Source organism: Schistocerca gregaria, chromosome 8 (assembly GCF_023897955.1).
Source record: "Schistocerca gregaria isolate iqSchGreg1 chromosome 8, iqSchGreg1.2, whole genome shotgun sequence".
Classification (NCBI taxonomy): Eukaryota; Metazoa; Arthropoda; class Insecta; order Orthoptera; family Acrididae; genus Schistocerca; species Schistocerca gregaria.
The window spans coordinates 490385697-490409514 of record NC_064927.1 but is presented as its reverse complement, the minus strand read 5'-3'; the positions used below and the strand labels follow the sequence as shown (position 1 = coordinate 490409514).

Sequence of the window (23818 nt, the reverse complement as noted above, 5' to 3'; positions counted from 1 at the left end):
AGTGTAGCACGACACTATGCGTAGAAAACATAGACTGCAAATAGTTTGTTATACCGTAATATGGGCAATTAAAAGGAAGTTCTATAGGTATCATGCCACGGAACATAATCTGCTAAGAGCTGGACGCAAAATTTGAAAGCTCTCACAACCTCATTTTACTCCCTTGTAAGGTTGGAATCTTTGTGCGCAAAAAAATAAAACTCCGTTGCAAATATAGTTTGCACCTTCCCCAGAGAGTAAGTTTTGGATGTGTTAGCATTACACGAAAGACACGCGCCACAAATAACAGTTAGTGATAGAGAATTGGACGTCGTTGTCATGTAGCACGGCAAAATTTGTATCACTCCCGCGGTGTCATTTGTTTTTATTTTCAGTGTGGTATAGAAGGCTACGACTGCACACTAGCGAGCTCTGTGGCAATACGCGTAATCGCGCGCAGAAGTGCGGATGGTTAGTGTATGTTTACGAGTGTGGGCCGGTTGGGAAGAGGTTAGATCTGCACGCGAACTCAGTAGTAAAAGTGAGATACGTGTTGTATGATTCTGCTCCGGCATTGTGATAACAACGAGATATATCTATATAAACTACAGGTTTTGAGACGCGCTATGTCATTAAGACCGGCGTGAACTACAGTGTGTGAATAGTCAATCACCATAGGAAGTTACTGGCGTAAGTACAGTTTTGCATGACGCTTTCTAAGTTTCCTTACCTTTCATTCTCACACATTTACTTAGTATGACGATGGAATTGAGTGGAAAAAAAGAGTTGATATGAATGCTGGATTCTGTCATGCTCTAAGGCTTGCTATAACCAATGGCAGTTCATCTGGGCGTCTGATGATCGCCAAGTCGACCAATCACAGGCACCGCTGGCTGATGGCGGAAAATATGAATCGTACCGGCTAGCGTGCAAGTATTGTATATAGTTGCACATGTCACGGACAGCTACACTGCTATATATTTCATACAGTGCCCTGAATTAATAATTACTGAAATAAAGTTTCACCATAAATAAACAAATTAGGCCTACTGATCTTCAGATTTGGCAAAGTATAATTTTCACCAGCGCTTATTTGTTTGTAAAACGATATTGTAAGATATACAATTTTCCCGTCAGATTTCTTACCCCGTGTTAGTATCCCGCCGTTGTGGTTACTTTAACACGTTGTTAGAGTATTCCTGAACTGCTTCAATATTTATCTGATTAAAGAGACTTAATCGAAGTACAGTATAGCAATAATTGTGCTATCTGTGATCTGGTCCATGTCTGCTAGTATAATATATCATATTCAATACTAAAATTGTAGTGATTGCGAGACGATTAACCAAAACCCAACTAGACTGCCGCAATTAAACATAGATACATTGTCTAGTGCTGCGAAATTTCAGTATAAAACGAAACGCGATGTGAGACACGGAGCCGAAAGTGGAAGCTCTTTCGTTTTAGTGACAATTCTGCAACGTGGAATGTAGCTTTTGCCTCTTGGAGTAATGCCATGCGTGGTTTCTTGTTGAAAGTAGGAAAATAACTTTTCAGTGCAAAATACGTCGTCGTGATCAAGTTCTTGCTTTTATTATCTTATATTCCAATGCGGAAATTGGAGACTAATCGGACATTTTCCTAGACAAGCGTGGAAAACGCCATAAAACCACACTCATCTGACCGATGTCAGATTACCGACTTTTTGTCTAGTACAACGACCCAGGACTGCCTCACTTTCCAGTCTTACAAGCTAGCGTGCTGCGACTTTGTACACAACATTTTAGTCAATAAATAGCCTAGAAAAATTTACACAGCCACAATAACAGAAATAATTTTATTTCATAATTTGTTTCACACTGTTTAGCATTTACACTTAAGTATAAGCACTTTGTGAGAAATTTAGATCCGTTCTTGAGTGAGTTCTTCGTTGACTGGTTTGTATGCAACTCTTTAAAATGGAAATTCCAGCGTCTGCTGCAGCACAAACAAGTAGTCTGACTCGAAAGCATAATATCAATTCACAACAGGGGATAATTCTTTCTTGAACTGCTGGTCTGTTGCAGTGTTACGGTTCTATTGCAACACGAACTGGGAGGAAAAACCACTCCTCTGCCTACAAAGTGACCTGATCTTTTCGGTAGTGTCTAATGAGAGAGAGATTAGCCACCATGGTGTTATCGAGTTAAGACAGCTCTTGTGTTTGGTCGAACTGTTAGACAGCATATGGGACGAACTGAGGTCATTTACTACAGACTGGCAAAAGCAGGAGAATTATTAAATCACGGGCTAGGTAAACTAATGAGCCCAAATATTATGACCACTGCCTAATCGCTTGTTTGTCCACCTTTGGAACGAAATGCATAACTAATTCTGCGAATCAGGGATTCGATAGATTGTTGGTAGGTTTGTGTCTACGCACAGGTCATGCAATTCGAACAAGTAACGGGCCGTTGATTTGCATACGCAGTGATGGCGCGCTATAGCGACGCATATGGGTTCCTTAGGATTTACAACAGGCGAATTTGGTCGCCTACACGTAATGTGAGTTCACTATAATGTTCCTCAAACCACTGTAGCACGTTTCTGGTTCCGAGACACGGTCAGTTATACTGTTGAAAGATGACATCGCCGTCGGGAAAGATATCAAGCATGAAGGGATGCAGGTGGCTCGCATCTGTCAGCATGCCTTCGATTACCACAACAGGTCCCATGCAAGCGAAGGAGAGTGTCTCCCATAGCATAATACTGCTCCCATCAGCCTGCGCAGCCGTGCGGTCTAAGGCGCCTTGCACGGCACGTGCGGCTCCCTCCGTCGGAGGTTCGAGTCCTTCCTCGGCATGGGTGTGTGTGTGTGTGTGTGTGTGTGTGTGTGTGTGTGTGTGTGTGTGTGTGTGTGTGTGTGTTGGTTTTGTCCATAGCGTAAATTAGTTTAAGTTAGATTAAATAGTGTGTAGGCTTAGGGACCGATGACCTAAGTAGTTTGGTCCCCTAAGACCTTATCACAAATTTCCAATTTTACCAGCCGCTGTTCACCTCTATGCAGAGTTTGTGGAGACGACCATCGACCTTGTGTAGCAAAAATGTGATTCACCGAAAGAGACGACATGTGCCCATTGATCGATGGTCGAATCGCGATGGACTCGAGCCCAATGAAATCGTAATTGACAATATCGTTGGGTCAACATGTGAACACGTAGGAGTGATCTATTGCGAAGCTCCATTATCAGTGTGAATATGTACTAACTGTAAGTAAAGCAATGAAGGTTGGCAAATACTTATCTTAGTTTAATCGTGCCACTTGGAGAATTTTCAGAAAATGGAAACCAGTACACTCTTGCTACAAACTATACTGAAGGGAAACTGATAAAGAAAATTTAACAGCAACTTGTGCATTCGTTAAAACTGCGATATAAGTACCTGAAGGCTACAATAATTTTCACAGTCAGATCCTGGCGAAAGATTTGTCAGAATATCCTAAGGAATTCCGGTCATACGTGAAGTCAATGAACGGGTCCAAACCACCTATTCACCCTCTTATGGATCCACGTGGAGTTGAAACGGAAGATTTCAGAGCGTCTGTTTTATGTATTTGTGTTAAGTACCGTTCATTAATTTTTTTTAAAGTGTGTGCATACTTTGTGAGAGTTGAAATAGCGGGAGACGACTCTGTAGTGTTGTTTCACGCCACCGTTGTCTCAGATTTGGTGGGAGATTTGTTCTTGTGATTTTGTATATATTATAAATTGTAGTTTCACGTAGTACGAAATGCTTGTCGACTGTGCTTGTTGTTTGCGTAAACAAGGTGATTTGGCCACTGTCCAGAAATACCTAGAAGTGTCACTGACTGTGGTTGTCAAGTTTCAGGCTATTGCCCTAACAGATGATGGGGCTCCTGTGGCGAAAGCTGCGACATTGACGTGGTAATGATGTTTGGGTTGTGGGGGGTTGGCTGTGCGCTCATCAGCGCCCGTACGAAGTCCCAATCTTTACACAGCCCAGTCTAGCCACTTTCACGAATGATGATGAAATGACGAGGACAACACAAACACCCAGTCGCCAGGCAGAGAAGATCCCCAACCCGGCCGGGAATCGAACCCGGAACCCCTGTGATCCATAGGCAGCAACGCTAGCCCCTAGACCACGAGCTGCGGACGTGACACTGAGGTGACAAAAGTCCCCGGACATATCCTCCTTTGACCCAGCGCACTGCAGCAACTTGACGTGATGTAGTCTCAACAAATCGTTGGAAGTCTCCTGCAGAAATACTGAGCCATGCTGCCTTTATAGTCGTTCATGACTGCGAAAATGTGTCTGCAGGATTTAATGCACGAACTGACATCACGATTGTCTCCCACAAATGTTTGATAAGATTCATGTCGGGCGATCCGGGTGGCCAAATCATTCTACAAATTGTCCATAAGGCGACATGGCGCATTGTCATCCATGAAAATTCTATTACTGTTTGGGAACATGAAGTCCATGAATGGCTAAAAATGGTCTCCAAGTAGGCAAACATAACCACTTCCAGTCAACAATCGGTTCTGTTTGACCAGAGGACACAGTTCATTCCATGTAAACACAGCCCACACCATTATGGAGCCATCAGCAGCTCGCACAGTGCCTTGTTGACAACTTTGGTCCATGGCTTCGTGGGGTCTGTGCCACACTCGAACCCTACCATCAGCTCTTACCAACTGAAATTGGGGTTCATCTGACCAGGCCATGGTTTTCCAGTCACGTAGGGACCAACCGCTATGGGCAGGAGCCCAGGAGAGTTGCAGGCCATGTTGTGCTGTTGGCAAAGGCACTCGTACCGGTCGTCTTCTGTGAGAGCCCATTAACGCCAAATTTCGCCGCACTATGCTAACGGATACGTTCGTCGTACGTCCCACGTTGATTTCTGCGGTTATTTCTCCCAGTGTTGCTTGTCTGTTAGCACTGACAACTCTACGCAAATGCCGCTGCTTTCGGTCATTTAGTCGAGACCGTCGGCTACTCCGTTGTCTGTGTGGCGAGAGGTAATGCCTGAAATTTGTATTCTTGACACTGTGGATCTTGAAATACTGAATTCCCGAACGATTTCCGAATCTGAATGTTCTGTGTGTCTAGCTCCAACTGCCATTCCACATTCAGGGCCTCTTCATTTCCATTGGTGGCCATAATCACATCAGAATCCTTTTCACATGAATCACCTGAGTACAAATGACACTTCTGCCACTGCACTGCCATATTATACCTTTTGTACGTGATACTGTGGCCATCTAATTATTTGCACATAGCTCTGCCAATATTTTTGTCACCTCAGTGTCTGGTGCTGCTGCAGACCACTGGAGACACCGATGTAGCTGCGTCTTCTAGTATCTGACTAGTGGGTCCTCATTCATTGCTGACTGGTGGACAGCCCTGGTTTTGCGTAGCTGTGGATGGAAGGTAAATGTGGGAATCGGCTGCTCGGTTGTCCTCTTACACCATAGCATCGTGTACTAGGCGCTGTCTAGTGCTGGTAACACATCTGAACCAGAAGAGGATGCCCAGTCTGTTGGACCAATGGCCGATTTTCCTGCTTAGTCTGGACAAGCACGGAGAGCTGGTGTATTGGTCATTGGACACTCCAACGTTAGGCACATAATGGATTCTCTGAAAGAAACAGCGAGCACCTTATGGAAGGAAACCAATGTGCTGTCTGTATTTTTGCCGGGAGGTCTCGTCAAAGATTTGGAGGTGACTGCCGGCAGCTGTTGAATGCAGCAGCTGCAAAAAACTGCAAATCGTAGCTCTTGACACTTGCCGCCTGGGTTCTGAGGCCATCCTCGGATGCCTTAGGCCAGTGGTCGCCAAAATGCGGGCCATGGGCTACATGCTGCACAATCAAGTATTCATATGGCCTTTGTGTTTCAAAACGAATTTTTGGGTTTTAAGGCTTCATAGTATTTATTACATTTAACGTACAGTTATAAATAATACATATAATGAAAGAGCTACTCAGTTTTACTTACAGCTGTTCAGCGTGAGCACCATTCATCACACGGCACACATTGAATTGATAGGTGAGTTCTTCACAAACCTTGATCAGTGTATCTGGAGTAATTGGTTCAGTCATGCCTCTTACGTTAGGTATATCAGCTTGTAGCAGAGGTGTATACACGTGATCCACAGGTAGAAAACTCATGGCGTCAACTTGGGGACCGTGCGAAACAAGCTCTTGTCATCCGACCCCTTGCGGCCAATCCAGCGGTCCTGTACGATGTCGTTTAACCACTTGCTTATGAAGTTATGACTGTCAGGCGGCGTGTCAGTTTGCCGCCAAAGAAAGTTCTGTGCTTCAGCTTCTTCCAGTTGAAAAAAGAACCATGCTTCTCTAACATAAAGACAAGAAACAACTGTTAGAGTTGCTTCACAAAAAAAAAGGCCCTTAAACTTTCTGCCAGGATATGGCACAAGAAACATCGAGTTTAGGGAGTACTGATCTAGCTATACCAGTTCGTGTGTATTTTCTGACCCAAAGATGCGCACATTCTGTGTGTTCACGTTTCCGCGTAAAAAGCCCATTCTTCAGTGAAAATGATAGAATCCACGAAATCACTGTCGTTCACCAACTCTTTTTTTTTTTTTTTTTTTTTTTTTTTTTTTTTTTTTTTTTTTTTGTTGTTGCAAAGTTGGCAAGTAAGCCGTAGTCTGTGGGCTTTAGAGCTTGTAACAACTGCGTACAATTAGGACATAGCTGTGTCCCTTCAAAAGTCTCCACACAGGCGTCACTGTAATTGCTAATTCATGACTAGCCTTCCAAACAGGTTTTTTGTGGCTACTCTTGAAGTACTCTCTCACTCGTTCAGCACGTTTTTTAGTCACTCTTGGTTGTCCAGTGCTCTTGCCTTTGCAAAGACAGCCAGTGTCTTCAAGCAGATATCATTTACGGATGTTATTGTCGCCTAGAGGATTACAATGGAACTTGGTAAGGAATGCACGTTTCACTGTAACAATAAGTTTCCTTGCAAACTGTAAGGCACAAAAAACTTTGGTTTCCTACTCGTCATCTTTTGCTACTAGTGCTTTCTATCGGAAGACACAGAAAACGATGCATGCGTGCAGATATATTAACTAAACTGTTAAGAGTTGCACTTTAATGTATTATCTACAATTGTAAGTTGAAAGTAATAAACGGTACAAAGCCTTAAAAGCCCGATATTCGTTTTGAAACACCCAGTAACATGTATGAGGTTTACCTTTGCCTTACACATAAGGTGGCACCACCTACCTGCGGGTATGGTGGCGCCATCTATTGGTCGAGAGACTGACGTGTGCGCACCGTTTGATGTTGTCTAGCGCCAGTGTGGTTTCACGCCGAACAGAAGGTGGTCACACAAGTTATCGTCCACTGGCGAACATGCAGGCGAGTAAACAGAAACAACGAGGAGTGATTCGATTTTTGCGGCGGAGAGAGTTGGCGGCCATGAAATGTATTGACGGACGAAGGTTGTGTACCGTGAGTACAGTCTAAGTCTTTCAAGTGTTGTGGAATGGCGCAAACGATTCCTCGAGAGGAGCGAGTCACTGGAAGACGGTGCTCATCCTGGACAGGCTCACCGTGTCATCGTACCGGAATAGGTGAGGTATGCACTTCACAGAAGGAAATTTCTTATTTGCGTAGCAGAGTACGGGTAACGTGCACTGTTAAGTTATCTAGGTTAGAGGGACCTCTCCAAAGCGTCGATTATGGTTTATCTGCCTTGCTTGCAGAAAGATCAGGCACGACATTGTCAGGAGAACGTTCCTTCTTGCAGATCAAGAACAGAAAATGTTAACGCGGTATTAGTAAATGGCTGGAGCAACCCTGATAAAGTCCCAGAATTAGTTTCACTTCTTACGAGTAATAATTACCAAGTGGTATTAACACAAAAAGATGTCCAACCGAAATTGAGTAGCAGCGAAATCGTAACTTTAAAATGCAACATGTATCACAAGGATAAGCTAGGCGACGTATTTCTTGCCTCAAAGGACACTGTAGTATCTACTGAAATTATTCCAGATTCCGAAAGTGAAATGTTCTGCCCGAATGTAAATATCAACAGTGGGACAAATATGGTAATCGGATGCATTCATGACTGTTTGCTCAGGAGTTGTAGTAGGAGTGCGCTTCAGGCAGAACTTGGAGAATCTAGCGAGCAAGTTTCTTTATCGTTCTATTCTGATATTTAGCTGTGGTAATGAAGATGTGGAGCACAAATGCATAAAATTCAAAAGCATTGTACAACCTTTTTGTGCAGAGGAAGATTTTGAGGGGTTGGAAAGACCTATCGTGGTTCAACAGCCGTATTAGCAAATTGTAACGAAAGTGTAGAGAGCTTAATCACGGATTGAGGAGATGTAAAAGCTTGGCCAACAAACAAAAGTCGTACAAAGCCAAAATGAGCGCAAGGACAACATCGTCATAAGCATATACGAATTCGAAGATACCGTGTAGCGTAGGATTTGGGTTGGGAGTCGTGCAGTCGGGAGCTCAATTTTGCAAAGAATTTACTGAACATAAAATATCCAGAAATGTTAACTAACAGAACTTAATATACAGTCCAGCAGGCTCTACAATAGAATAACAACTTGAAATACAGACATATGAAATTAAATTACATATACATATGTACATATTGACACACAAGAAACTTAAGTTTGTCTTTACAACTGAATATCTAGTCTTTCAATCCAGCGCCCTGCACCTGGAGATGCTAGCAGGAAGTCCTCTTTGGCGCCGTAATAGGCTCGAATCCTGCATTCCCTGACAATGTGGTGAACAACGGGTATAGAGCCCCGCAGTCACAGGCTGGATCAGGGCAGCTTCTTCCACGTAAAGAGAGCATCCCTGCATCGGCCATGGCCGGTACGGATTCTGTTGAGAGTAGCCCAGGTCTTGCGTGGTTGGTCGAATCCACTTGGAAGTTTAGCACCTGAGAAGATGTTATGCAGGTGCACATCTGTCACTGCTTCTCACCGACGGAGGAAACGTTGCTCACGTCCGAAAGTTCAACATTAAAATACCCTACAACTTGCCTCCTGGTTGGTGCTAATTGAGCAACAGTGATTACAGGCAGCCAGACTATCCATACGATCTCCTGGCAATGACATATCACCTAAATAGCAGAAACAGTTCTTTTCAGAGCCCATTAACAAGAAACATTGGACCAACTATCAGACTCCTTTAACTGAACATCGAAAGCATTAGCAGGGCAAAGTGTGACAACCTATCAAAAATTTTGCTGGACAATAATATTCGAAAGAGATGCCGCAACAGATGTAACTGTACCAACAACAACAATGGTTGTAATATATAGCCTCGGGCAACCGGGATAAAAGTGACAATAAAAGCAGCTTCTGCAATTACACGCAGGACACCAAACTGAAAGACAACTTTCTGACTTAATAAAAGATACTCATATTCGCATTCAATTAAATATGTATCTTGGTTCAAATGGCTCTGAGCACTATGGGACTTAACTTCTGAGGTCATCAGTCCCATAGAACTTAGAACTCTTTAACCTAACTAACTTAAGGACATCACACACATCCATGCCCGAGGCAGGATACGAACCTGCGACCGTAGCGGTAGCGCGGTTCCAGACTGTAGCGCCTAGAACCGCTCGGCCACTCCGGCCGGCAAATATGTATCTACGGCCACTCCCAGCACCAAGTAGTCACTAAAGCAAAGCTACAGTACCAGCTACCCCATTTTCTTAGTACAATTTTCTGTACATTATGGTATACAAAAAGATCACTCTTAGGGGATAAAATAACAAAGTAGTTTTTGGTACAATGGCATCAACAAAATCAGTCACATTCACAGCACAATAATAGCAGGATCACATTCTGTTTAATGGCAAATACAAAATCAATCACACTCAAGGTGTATAAATAACAAAATTATTGTTTCTCTTGGTTTTAGTGAAAACATCCACACATCCTGCATGCCACAACAAACGTAACACGTCGCACTGTGCCCGTGGACCTTGAGTATGTAATAATTCTGATCATCCATTACACTCAGTGCACAGCCTCAGTTCTTCACTGTACTCTGTGTCAAATCTGTTGACTGACCAAAACACTGCTGTCCGTCACTGAAGCATCCATCAAGTGCTCCAGGAAGCCCCTGTCTGCATCTCCTCTGGTGTTGCCGTTCTCTCGCCCGCCGAGTTGTTTATGTCCACACAACAGCCACACTCCGCACTGCCCGTTATAAGCACCAGCTCGGGGAAGCCTTTCTGTTCTTGGCTTTCCATCAACTGGCTGCCTCCAGCTGCTTCACAGGTAACCACCGGACCGAATGGGCGGCCCTGCTTGTCTCGCGCACGGCATGGCGCCGCCGCTCGCGGTCCAAGGCCCGACTGCTCTGTCCGTCTCGCCCGCTGGTCAGTTCATGACGCTGGCTCGAGTGCTGGGCAGGCCAAGCCTCTCTGCTCCCGTCCCGCTGTACCACTTTCAGGCTCTTGAGTTGCCAGCAGCGCCGCCGGCCGCGACCCCTGTACAAGCGCAGGCGACAGCACAGTTTTAACGAGGCCGGCTGGGCGAGGCAGGAGACAAGACGTGCCGCGAATCACGAGTTCACGGCACACCCCTCCCGTGCAAAACTGGCCTCCACCCCTGCAGCAGACGAGAGCGAGGCCCACGTGTGTTATAGAGGCACACGTCTTGACTGCGGCGGCCCCTAGGTTCCGACAAAATCGATGTTGAAGTTTCATGCGTACCTCCTGTACCCGTAACATAAGCAAGCTAGGCAAGTACAGCAACCACGCTGGTGAACGGATTCAAATCTCGTTTCCTTTCGAATGTCGTCGTGCAGAATATCATTAAATAGTATCTCATGTCATTTATTCAAAAATAATCATATTCGCTGTAGTAATTTCATTAACAAAATCAGTTACCGCAGCAAACTTTGAAACGTCCCTTTAGAAAAATTTATGAACTACTGTGCTGATAAACCTCTTACGTTATTTGATTTTCAAACAGCTGAGCAAAACTGAACGTACTCAGACATTTCTCTCTTTACTTATTCTGGTCATCATTAAACTAACACTCAATATTTTTAGCGCAACGCAATCTGACTTTCAATAATCCCTACAAAAGAATGGCCCTGACTAACAATAACCTATATCTTTCATGAATCACTTACCTCACAAAAATCTTCGTTACTCGAACTACTGCAATACAGCGTGCGCCAATACTGCCAGCTGAATAAAAGATTCAAACTACTGAAGGCACTAACTACTGATAGGCATAGTTAGCAAATGATAAAGATCAAACAATGTATTTAACTTAACAGTGTTCAAAAGTCATAATATATATCACATCATGACATCCAGTCTTACAAATTTACTGTCTCTGATGGACACACGTCCAGATCATCCTCTCTCAAAACTCCGCCATCTCTCTCCCCACATCCACCACTGCTGGCGGCTCACCTCCAACTGCGCAACGCTACGCTCTGTTAACAGCCAACTGCCCAACACTACAATAGCAAATTCCAACAATGCAAACCAGCCACAGACTTCAAACAGCACAGCCAGTGATTTTCATACAGAGCACTACGTGGCGTTACCAACATAAAAACCTAAACAGCCTACTTACCACTTTCTTCAAATGTGTGATCCGTTTGTTACAGAACAGAGTATAGAATCATCTTACTCGCTAACGCTTGCCGTGGTAGAACAGAATTCCGGATACTATATATCGTAGAATAGTGGTTCGCAACCTTTCTGAGACAGTTACCCCGTGTGCAGTCAGATATTATCTACTCCCTCCTCCCTCCTCAAAAAAATGTTCAAATGTGTGTGAAATGTCGTGGGACTTAACTGCTAAGGTCATCAGTCCCTAAGCTTACACACTACTTAACGTAAATTATCCTAAGGACAAACACACATACCCATGCCCGAGGGAGGACTCGAACCTCCGCCGGGACCAGCCGCACAGTTCATGACTGCAGCGCCCCAGACCGCTCGGCTAATCCCGCCCCCCCCCCCCCCCTCCTCAAAGCCGTCCCCCCACCCCTCTCGCCAGTATCAACATTAGCCCATAACTAAAATTTAGAATAACAAAGAATTTTGTTTGAATAAATTCATTTTTAAAATGAAGAAAGATGAATGATTGTTCCTTTTTGTAGGAATTTTATTGAACCAGAAACTAATGACTCAATGCGGCTGTGACACCATCTGTGGCGACGGGTCTTACAAGGAATGTTATGAAAGGTAGGAAGATCTATTTGCTCAGCAAGGGTGACAGGAGACAAATTTCAGAATATCTCAGCAGTCAGCATCAACTCGGTGCTGAGGACGAAGATGTGGTGAAGAAATGGAAATAAATTCAAAGGCATCGTTCAGGATGCCCTAGACAAGTATGTTCCAAGCAAGGTTTTAATAGACGAGAAAGATTCACCATGGTTTAATAGCCATGTTAGAAAAGAGCTACGTGAACAAAGAGCACTTCGTCTCAGATTCAAGAGAAGTAAAAACCTAGCTGACAAACCAAACCTGAACGAAGCGAAAATGAGCGTAAGGAGAGCAATGAGAGAAGCGTTCAATGATTTTGAAAGTAAGATGTTGTCAACCGATCTGAGTAAAAACCCTAAGAGATTTTTGTCCTATGTAAAATCAGTAAGTGGGTCAAAATCATTCATTCTCTCAGCGACCACACCGGCACCGAAACGGAAGAGAAGACCGAAATACTGAAGTCGGTCTTCCGAAGCTACTTCACCGCTGAAGATCGTAACACTGTCCCTCCTTTCAATTGTCGTACGAATGTAGGAAAGGCAGATATTGAGACAACCGATCGAAGAACTTAAAAGCAATTACAATCGCTTAGTAGTGGAGAGGCATCAGGACCAGATGAGATACCTGTAAGATTCTGTAAAGATTATGCGCCGGCCGTTGTGGCCGAGCGGTTCTAGGTGCTTCAGTCTGGAACCGCACGACCGCTACGTTTGCAGGTTCGAATCTGCCTCGGGCATGGATGTCTGTGATGTCCTTAGGTTAGATAGGTTTAAGTAGTTCTAAGTTCTGGAGAACTGCTGACCTCAGATGTTGAGTCCAAATGGTTCAAATGGCTATGAGCACTATGGGACTTAACTTCTGAGCTCACCAGTCCCCTAGATCTTAGAACTACTTAAACCTAACTAACCTAAGGACATCACACACATCCATGCCCTAGGCAGGATTCGAACCTGCGACCGTAGCGGTCGCCCGGTTCCAGACTGAAGCGCCTACAACCGCTCGGCCACACCGGCCGACCTGTTAAGTCCCATAGTGCTCAGAGCCAAAGATTATGCGAAAGAACTTGCTCCCCTTCTAGCAGTAATTTATCGTAGATCGCTTGAGCAACTAAAGGTACCTAACGACTGGAAAAAGGCGCAGGTCATTCCCGTTTCTAAGAAAGGTCGTAAGACAGATCCACACGATTATAGACCTATATCGTTGACGTTCCATTAGAACTACTGGCGGCCTTGGGAGAGCCAGTCCTGACAAAACTCTGCCGTCTGGTGAGCAAGATGTGCGAGACAGGCGAAATACCCTCAGACTTCAAGAAGAATATAATAATTCCAATCCCAAAGAAAGCAGGTGTTGACAGATGTGAAAATTACCGAACTATCAGTTTAATAAGTCACAGCTGCAAAATACTAACACGAATTCTTTACAGACGAATGGAAAAACTGGTAGAAGTCGACCTTGCGGAAGATCTGTTTGGATTCCGCAGAAATGTTGGAACACGTGAGGCAACGTTTCTAGCATTTGTTGACTTAGAGAAAGCTTTTGACAATGTTGACTGGAATACTCTCTTTCAAATTCTAAAGGTGGCAGGCGTAAAGTACAGGGAGCGAAAGGCTATTTACAATTTGTACAGAGACCAGATGGCAGTTATAAGTGTCGAGGGGCATGAAAGGGAAGCAGTGGTTGGGAAGGGAGTGAGACTGGGTTGTAGCCTCTCCCCGATGTTATTCAATCTGTATATTGAGCAAGCAGTAAAGGAAACAAAAGTAAAATTTGGATTAGGTATTAAAATCCAGGGTGAAGAAATAAAAACTTTGAGGTTCGCTGATGACATTGTAATTCTGTCAGAGACGGCAAAGGACTTGGAAGAGCAGTTCAATGGAATGGGCAGTGTCTTGAAAGGAGTGTATAAGATGAACATCAACAAAAGCAAAACGAGGATAATGGAATGTAGTCGAATGAAGTCGGGTGATGCTGAAGGAATTAGATTAGGAAATGAGACACTTAAAGTAGTAAAGGAGTTTTGCTATTTGGGGAGCAAAATAACTGATGATGGTCGACGTAGAGAGGATATAAAATGTAGACTGGCAATGGGAAGGAAAGAGTTTCTGTAGAAGAGAAATTTGTGAACATCGGGTATTCATTTAAGTGTCAGGAAGTTGTTTCTGAAAGTATTTGCATGGAGTGTAGCCATGTATGGAAGTGAAACATGGACAATAAATAGTTTGGACAAGAAGAGAATAGAAGCTTTCGAAATGTGGTGCTACAGAAGAATGCTGAAGATTAGGTGGGTAGATCACGTAACTAATGAGGAGGTATTGAATAGGATTGGGGAGAAGAGAAGTTTGTGGCACAACTTGACTAGAAGAAGGGATCGGTTGGTAGGACATGTCCTGAGGCATCAAGGGATTACCAATTTAGCATTGGAGGGCAGCGTGGAGGGTAAAAATCGTAGAGGGAGACCAAGAGATGAATACACTGAGCAGATTCAGAAGGATCTAGGCTGCAGTAGGTATTGGCAGATGAAGATGCTTGCACAGGATAGAGTAGCATGGAGAGCTGCATCAAACCAGTCTCAGGACTGAAGACCACAACAACAACAACATCGTTGACGTCAGTCTGTTGTAGAATTATGGAACGTGTTTTATTATCAAGAATTATGACGATGTTGGAAAATGAACATCTCCTCTGTAAAAAATCAACGTGGATTTCACAAACAGAGATCCTGCGAAACTCAGCTCGCCCTCTTCCCGCATGAGATCCAGAGCGCAGTGGACAATGGCGCTCAGGCTGATGCCGCGTTCCTTGACTTCAGTAAGGCACTTGACACCGTCCAGCATTGCCGTTTAATGAAAAAAAGAATAAAAAAATACGAGCTTACGGAGTTTCGGAGCAGACCTGCGATTGGATTCAAGACTTCTTTCAGATAGAGCTCAACACGTCGCTCGTAACGGAACAAAATCGACAGATGTAAAGGTAATATCCGGAGTACCACAGGGAAGTGTGATAGGACCGTTGCTGTTTACAATATATACAAATGATCTAGCAGAAAGTACGCCCCCGGTAGCTGAGTGGTCAGCGCGACGGAATGTCAATCCTAAGGGCCCGAGTTCTATTCCCGGCTGGGCCGGAGATTTTCTCCGCTCAGGGACTGGGTGTTGTGTTGTCCTAATCATCATCCTTTCATCCCCATCGACGCGCAGGTCGCCGAAGTGTCGTCAAATCGAAAGACTTGCACTAGTTGATTAAAATCTAGCAGAAACCGTCGGATGCTCTTTAAGGCTATTCGCAGATGATGCAGTTGTGTATACCAAAGTAGCAACGTCAGAAAATAGTAAGAATTTACTGAACGACCTGCAGAGGATTGATGAATGGTGCAGACTCTGGCAGTTGACCCTGAACGTAAGTAAATGTAACATATTGCGCATGCATAGGAAAAGAAATCGACTACTGTACAGCTACACTATTGATGACGAACAGCTGGAGACAGTGTCTGCCGTAAAATACCTGGGCGTAACTATCCAGAGCGACCTTAAGTGGAATGGCCACATTAAACAGTTAGTGGAAAAAGCATAGACCAGACTCAGATTCATCGGAAGAATCTCAAGGAAAACTAACATCCACCAAAGAAGTGGCTTATAAGGCGCTTGTTGGCGCGATTCTTGAGTACTGTTCATTTATATGGGATCCCTATTAGGTAGGACTGATGGAGGAGATAGAGAAGATCCAACGAAGAGTGGCGCGTTTCGTCCCGGGATCGTTTAGATGGCAAGAGAGCATTACGGAGATGCTACACAAACTCCACTGGCAGACATTACAAGAGAGGCGTTGTGCATCACGGAAAGATTCACTATTGAAATTTGTCCGCAGCTCGTGGTCGTGTGGTAGCGTTCTCGCTTCCCGCGCCCGGGTTCCCGGGTTCGATTTCCGGCGGGGTCAGGGATTTTCTCAGCCTCGTTATGACTGGGTGTTGTGTGATGTCCTTAGGTTAGTTCTAAGTTCTAGGGGACTGATGGACATAGATGTTAAGTCCCATAGTGCTCAGAGCCATTTGAACCAAATATTGAAATTTCGGGACAGCATTTTTCAGGATGAGTCGGACTATATATTGCTTTCCCCTCACATACATCTCGCGTGTTGACCACGAGGAGAAAATTCGAGAAATTCGAGAAATTAGAGCCAATACAGACGCTTACCGACAGTCATTCTTCGCAAGCGTTATTCGCGAGTGGAACAGTGTTGGAGGGATCATATAGTGGTACCGAAAGTACCCTCCGCCACACACCATTAGGTGGCTTGCGGACTATGATGTAGATGAGATGAGTCGTACAATTTATTTCCAACAACCTTCTTTTATATGTTGATGAAGCGATTCTCAGTGCATCCTGAGCGCTACCTGCAACTCCTCCTCAGAAATGATAGTTGACGGCCCACACTGAGAGTAGAGACTTGTTACGAAACATGCTTCATCTGCACCTCTTCTCTTCGCAGCGATGCTTGCTTCAGCCGGATCCTGCGTGCCCTTTTAAAATCAACCAAATTAAAATGTGTGCTACGCTAAGGCCTACTTTCTGTAAATACTGATTGCTGGACTCCTTACGTCTGAAATGGCAGCAATAGGCAAACTTCAGGCTGACGGTGCTTTGTGTCAATAATAATAATAATAATAACAATAACAATAATAAGCGGTGTAGGCCCCGCAGCAAGGTGGTAGCCGTTTCATAACTCCTATTGTGTTGTGCTGTCAATTAGTTCGTTTATTGTGGGGAAGCGAATAATGAACTAATTATAGTCTACTGCGGGAGCTATAAAGAGCAGTCAAATGAAAACGAGACAGGTGCGAAAAAGTAAGCAAACTGTTTATTATATCAGAAGTAGTCGTCATAATACAGTTATCCCGCTGTTAACACATTTATCCCATTATGAGATAAGAGTGTCAAAGCCTTCATGGAAAAATGTTTGCAGGGTCCTTCGGAACCGGATTGTACTCGGGCGTGCTCTTCTTGGTCGGAAGCAGGTAGACGGCCACTGATGTCTTTCTTCAGGGCACCAAAAATATGGAAGTCGTGTGGGGAGATAACGTGTAAGAGCTTCCCAGCGAAACTCCAGTACTCCAGCAAAGCATTCGAAACCACAGGCACGTCAGCTCCGGGGAGGCCTTAGACCATTTTCTTTGACTGCAAGGGCCGCCCGCTGCTGATTGATTTTCTGGAACAAGACACCGTAATAAACGCACAGCGGTACGTGGGCACTTTGCAAAAATTGAAGCTTCCTATCAAGTCCAAACGCCCAAGAATGTCGACGGACAACATCGTTCTGTTGCTGGATAATGCCCCGCCGACATGGACATGTTGCCAAGGCTGTTTCGACTGCGGCACAGAAGTTTCGTTGGGAAGCCTTTACACATCCTTCATACAGTCCTGAAAAAAAAAAAAAAGTTGGCTGTTTTATTTGTTTCGAATGGAAAGGTGGCAGGGTACAATCATGTTTCCGTAGGCAACCGCAAACATTTTTCCATGGAGGCATTGACCGCATTGTCTCACAGAGGGATGATGTTTGAAAAGATAAACAGTTTACTTAGTTTTTTGCCATCTGTCTCATTTTCACTAGACTCCTCCATGTACTTAACAGCACGGAGAAGGCATTTTCGTGAGGTATTTAAGCACATATGATGCACCTGTCTCAAAGATGCATGGTACAAAGCATTTGTGTAGTGGGTGGACTGTGTGTGGAAGATATGTACATACATTAGTTTTACAAGCTGTACCCACCACCACATTGTCATGCGTTAATGCTAGCACAGTATAGTATCGATAATTCGAGGTGAACGAGACCGAGAAAACCTCGAACTATTGAAAATAAGACTGTGGAAATTTATGTGGACACAAAAGGAAAAAAAAAGATGATTATAAGGATGAACGACACGAACAACGCCTGAAGTGCTTTTTTTTTCTAAAATCCGTCTTCTATATAGTATTTAGGTTGAGAGATTCTTCAGAGCATTTCTTTGAAGAAAACTCTTCCAAAATAAGTTGGTTCTTGGACAGCCACCAATAGTAACTTACTCGACACCATATACGAGAGCAATTTTTGTTTATTGTTTCTCCTTTGTCAAGTTGTTTGAGTGCTTCTAAATTAACATTCTTTTATTCCTCAGAAAACTACAGTTTACCCCTATAGGGTAATTACCCAGATTGGAAACCACTGTCGTACAAGCATCCGAAACAACTTTGTGGAGCACCACGCACATTTGACGGTAGCTACTGCCTACACGGATTTTTCAGAGGCGATAACTGAAAACACAGAGTGTTCTTTCTTCGATCAACTTCGATGCGAAACACGCATTTTTGATAATTCCTATGAGAGCAGGTGCAGTAAATTAATGTAGAATTAAAGAATGTATTTATATGTAATCTTCCCTCGAAGCGATTTCTCTGTTAGTCTTTAGCAAGTTGGGAACATTTTGACTTTTGTGTCCGTGAACTTTATAATCTGTCTCTAAAAGTAAAATTCACAGGTTTGGCGAAGTGCAGTACATTTGTGTAGGATAATTTTTACGTTGCAGGTGCATGCTTTTCTTTGATCTACAAAGATTCGATCGCAATGTGCCTGGTCAGTCTGCTCTCCCTACAAATCAATAGTGTAAAGACATTTTTCTCGACCCACGTATAGAATGATCGATTTTAAAAGCTCTTCGTACGGCACTTTCGTTAACTTCTCTGGTTTCACGCAGATCTCAGTTACATTTTTTTAAATTTAAGAGTCGGATGTTTTTTGAAAAATCTGACCAGGTTTCCCGGATGGTTCTTACATATATAAGAAAACGTTATGAAGTATCTTCGCTGGCGCAATTGTTGGACAGTTTTCTGTGAAGGAATGACTAATCTTGTTTAAATCGGTTTTCGCTCATTGATCCACAAGGGATCTGTTGTACGTCGACTTCGTACTGGCAGCCGGTTTAATCGGCATGAATTACATAAACGAGATCAAAATTAGGAATAAATATTTTAGTCTGTATGGACAATCCTTCCGCAGCTGTTAATATTTCGTCTATCGCAGCGAACTCTTCGGAGCAGTCCAAATACACTATGTGATCAAAAGTATCCCGACACCTCCAAAAACATACGTTTAAAAGAAATTGCTCCGAGCACTATGGGACTGAACATCTGAGGCCATCAGTCCCCTAGAACCTAACTAAACTAAGGACATCACACACATCAATGCCCGAGGCATGATTCGAACCTGCGGCCGTAGCGGTCGTGCGGTTCCAGACTGAGGCGCCTAGAACTGCTCGGTCACTGCGGCCGGCCATACGTTTTTCATATTAGGTGCTTTGTGCTGCCACATACAGCCAGGTACTCCATATCAGCGACCTCAGTAGTCATTAAGCAACGTGAGAGAGCAGAATGGGGCGCTCCGCGGAACTCACGGACTTCGAACTTGGTCAGGTGATTGGGTGTCACGTGTCTGTACGCGAGATTTCCACTCTCCTAAAACATCCCTAGGCCCACTGTTTCTGATGCGATAGTGAAGTGGAAACGTAGAGGGACCCGTACAGGACAAAAACGTACTGGCCGAGCTCGTCTGTTGACTAACAGAAACCGCAGCAGTTGAAGAGGGTCGTAATGTGTAGTAGGCAGACATCTATCCAGACCATCACACAGAAATTCCAAACTGCAACAGTATCCACTGCAAGTACTATGACAGTTAGGCGGGAGGTGAGAAAACTTGGATTTCATGGTCGAGAGGCTGCTTATAAGCCACACATCACGCCGGTAAATGCCAAACGACGCCTGGCTTGGTGTAAGGAGCGTATACACTAGAGAACAGAAAGGCGAAAAAACGTTTTGTGGAGAGACGAATCACGGTGCACAATGTGGCGATCTGATGGCAGTGTGTGGGTATGGCGAATTCCCGGTGAACGTCATCTGCCAGCGTGTGTAGTGCCAACAGTAAAATTCGGAGGCGCTGGTGTTGTGGTGTGGTGGTGTTTTTCATGGAGGGGGCTTGCACCCCTCGTTGTTTCGCGTGGCACTGTCACAGCACAGGCCTACATTGATGTTTTAAGCAGCTTCTTGCTTCCCACTTTTGAAGAGCAAATCGGGGATGGCGATTGCATCTTTCATCACAATCGCGTAGCTGTTCATAATGCACGGACTGTGGTGGATTTGCTGCACGACAATAACATCACTGTAATTGACTGGCCTGCACAGAGTCCTGACCTGAACCCTGTAGAACACCTTTCGTATGTTTTGGAACACCGACTTCGTACCAGGCCTCACCAACCGACATCGATACCTGTCCTCAGTGCAGCACTCCGTGAAGAATGGGCTGCCATTCCCCAAGAAACCTTCCAGTACCTGACTGAACGTATGCCTGCGAGAGTGGAAGCTGCAATCAAGGCTAAGGGTGGGCCAACACCATATTGAATTCAAGCATTACCGAACTTTAAAGTCTTTTTCAGCCAGGTGTCCGGATGCTTTTGATCACATTGTGTATTTCGAATTTTAACCTCTAACGAAATGCATATTTGAAGAAACTGTGCTATAGTGATTGATTTACTAATGAAATTGCTATAGCGAACATGAAAACTTGTTGAATAACTTCATGCGATACACTATTTAATAACATTCTGTATGACGAAATTAAAATGCAGGCTGCTCGAACCCGTACCGCCAGCGTGGTAGCTTAGCCAGTGCGCTACGCTTATTTGGTAGGAACTTGACTAAAGTTATGAATATGGGAGATACGCACGAAACTTCAGTACCGATTTTCTCGGAAACCGGGGACCATCGCATGAGAAGCCACTAGCCACTATACAACATAACGAAAACTCAACAAAATCCGTGATTAGCAGGTCTGATGGTCCCCTTGTAAGTAAAACTTCTACTCTAGTTATGTTCTCCAGTAAGGCAAACGACACAAATCTAGATTCCCCGTTGACAGCTGTCAACACGTCATTAATACGACAGAGATACAGATCTCGCGAAACTCAGTTCTCTCTGTTGGCCCATGAGATCTAGAGCGCAGTACACGATGGAGCCAAGGTCGCTTCCGTGTTCCCTGACTTTCGAAAGACACCACACACAGTTCCGCACTTCCGTTTAATGAACAGAATTTGAGCATACCGAGTATCAAACCAGATTTGTGATTAGATTCGTGACGACTTTCTTGCAGATGAAACTCATCACGGCCTTCTTAACGGAACGATTGCGACAAATAAAGGTAATTTCGGGGCTAGCCCTGAGAGCGTTTATAGGGTCGTTATTGTTCACAATACATGTATAGATTTAGTGGTCACGTCAGCATCTCCTCCTTGAGGCTGTTCACGAACTATTCTGTTACGCACAGGTTACGCCAGAAGACTGCACATAGACGCAGGAAGACTTGTTACGCTCGAGGATTAGTTTAGTGCAGGGACTGGAATTTTGCCCTCAGCCAAAATAAATGTGAAAATTGGCGAAGAGATCCATTACTGTTAGATAACGTTGTGGCGATAGATGACTGGATACGTAACCATTGTAAAATACCTATGAGTGTCAGGAAACACGTATTACATAAGATTACACTACTGGCCATTAAAATTGCTACACCAAGAAGAAATGCAGATGATAAACGGATATTCATTGGACAAATATATTATACTAGAACTGACATGTGATTACATTTTCATGCAATTTGGGTGCATAGATCCTGAGAAAGCAGTACGCAGAACAAACACCTCTGGCCGTAATAACGGCCTTGATACGCCTGGGCATTGAGTCAAACAGAGCTTGGATTGCGTGTACAGTTACAGCTGCCCATGCAGCTTCAACACGATACCACAGTTCATCAAGAGTAGTGTGACTGGCGTATTGTGATGAGCCAGTTGCTCGGCCACCATTGACCAGACGTTTTCATTTGGTGAGAGATCTGGAGAATGTGCTGGCCAGGGCAGCAGTCGAACATTTTCTGTATCAAGAAAGGCCCGTACAGGACCTGCAACATGCAGTCGTGCATTATCCTGCTGAAATGTAGGTTTTCGCAGGGATCGAATGAAAGGTAGAGCCACGGGTCGTATCACATCTGAAATGTAACGTCCACTGTTCAAAGTGCCGTCAATGCGAACAAGAGGTGACAGAGACGTGTAACCAATGGCACCCCATACCATCACGCCGGGTGATATGCCAGTATGGCGATGATGAATACACGCTTCCAATGTGCGTTCACCGCGATGTCGCCAAACACGGATGCGACCATCATGATGCTGTAAACAGAACCTGGATTCATGCGAAAAAATGACGTTTTGCCATTACTGCACCCAGGTTCGTCGTTGAGTACACCATCGCAGGCGCTCCTGTCTGTGATGCAGCGTCAAGGGTACCCGCAGCCACGGTCTACGAGCTGATAGTCCATGCTGCTGCAAACGTCGTCGAACTGTTCGTGCAGACGGTTGTTGTCTTGCAATCGTCCTCATCTGATGACTCAGGGATCGAGACGTGGCTACACGATCCGTTACAGCCATGCAGATAAGATGCTTGTCATCTCCACTGCTAGTGTCACGAGGCCGTTGGGATCCATCACGGCGTTGCGTATTACCCTCCTGAACCCACCGATTCCATATTCTGCTGACAGTCATTGGATATCAACCAACGCGAGCAGCAATGTCGCGATACGACAAACCGCAATCGCGATAGGCTACAATCCGACCTTTATCAAAGTCGGAAACGTGATGGTACGCATTTCTCCTCGTTACACCAGGCATCACAACAACGTTTCACCAGGCAACGCCGGTCAACTGCTGTTTGTGTGTGAGAAATCGGTTGGAAACTTTCCTCATGTCAGCACATTGTAGGTGTCGCCACCGGCGCCAACTTTGTGTGAATACTCTGAAAAGCTAATCATTTGCATATCACAGCATCTTCTTCCTGTCGCTTAAATTTCGCTTCTGTAGCGCGGCATCTTCGTTGTGTAGCAATTTTAATGGCCAGTAGTGTAGTTTTAGGAAAAACAGATGTCAGGCTGAGATTCACTGGAAGAATGTTAATGTAGCTGTAATTCAACGATGAAAGAATTGGCTTATAAAACACTCCTCTGACCGATTCTTGAGTACTGCTCATCAGACTGGGATACTTACCAGGTTGTATTAATAGAAGAGATAAAGATCAAACAGAGAACGATGCTTTTCGTGAAGGGATGGGCTTGTAATGCAAGAAGGTGAAGTCAACCTATCATGCCTACCGCCCATTTTTTTTTTAATCTATGTTCCACAGTAATGATTATTTACAACGTAGGGAAGTAATTTTACATTAAAAATTTTGAAATTACAGTTTCATCACGTTAAAGCATATAATAAAAAATTATATATCAAATACTTTATGACAAAATTTTATGGAAACATAATGGGAATGTTTTTAAAACCCATACCGCCTGCCGCCTACGCTGTAAACTGTGACGCACACCAGTGGGCGGTTTGGACAAGGCGACCACTACCATGCTAGAGTGTCACGAAGCGGCCCAACGGAGGTCCGTGGCAGTCGCGTTCATTTACTATTCAAATTCCTATAGCCTACGTTCCAGAAAGCACCGGGCTACACATTACATCCTCCCGCAAG

At 44.3% G+C, this 23818-nt stretch overlaps 1 protein-coding gene across 1 annotated transcript in view; it reads left to right on the top strand.

Moving 5' to 3' along the window:
* The first annotated feature begins 406 nt into the window (after positions 1-406).
* LOC126285378 (acetyl-CoA carboxylase) overlaps positions 407-23818 on the top strand; it is a 385520-nt gene continuing 362108 nt past the window's right edge. The window contains exon 1 of the mRNA XM_049984706.1: positions 407-669. The gene's annotated coding sequence lies outside the window, so the exon portion shown is untranslated. The remainder of the gene's footprint in view (positions 670-23818) is intronic.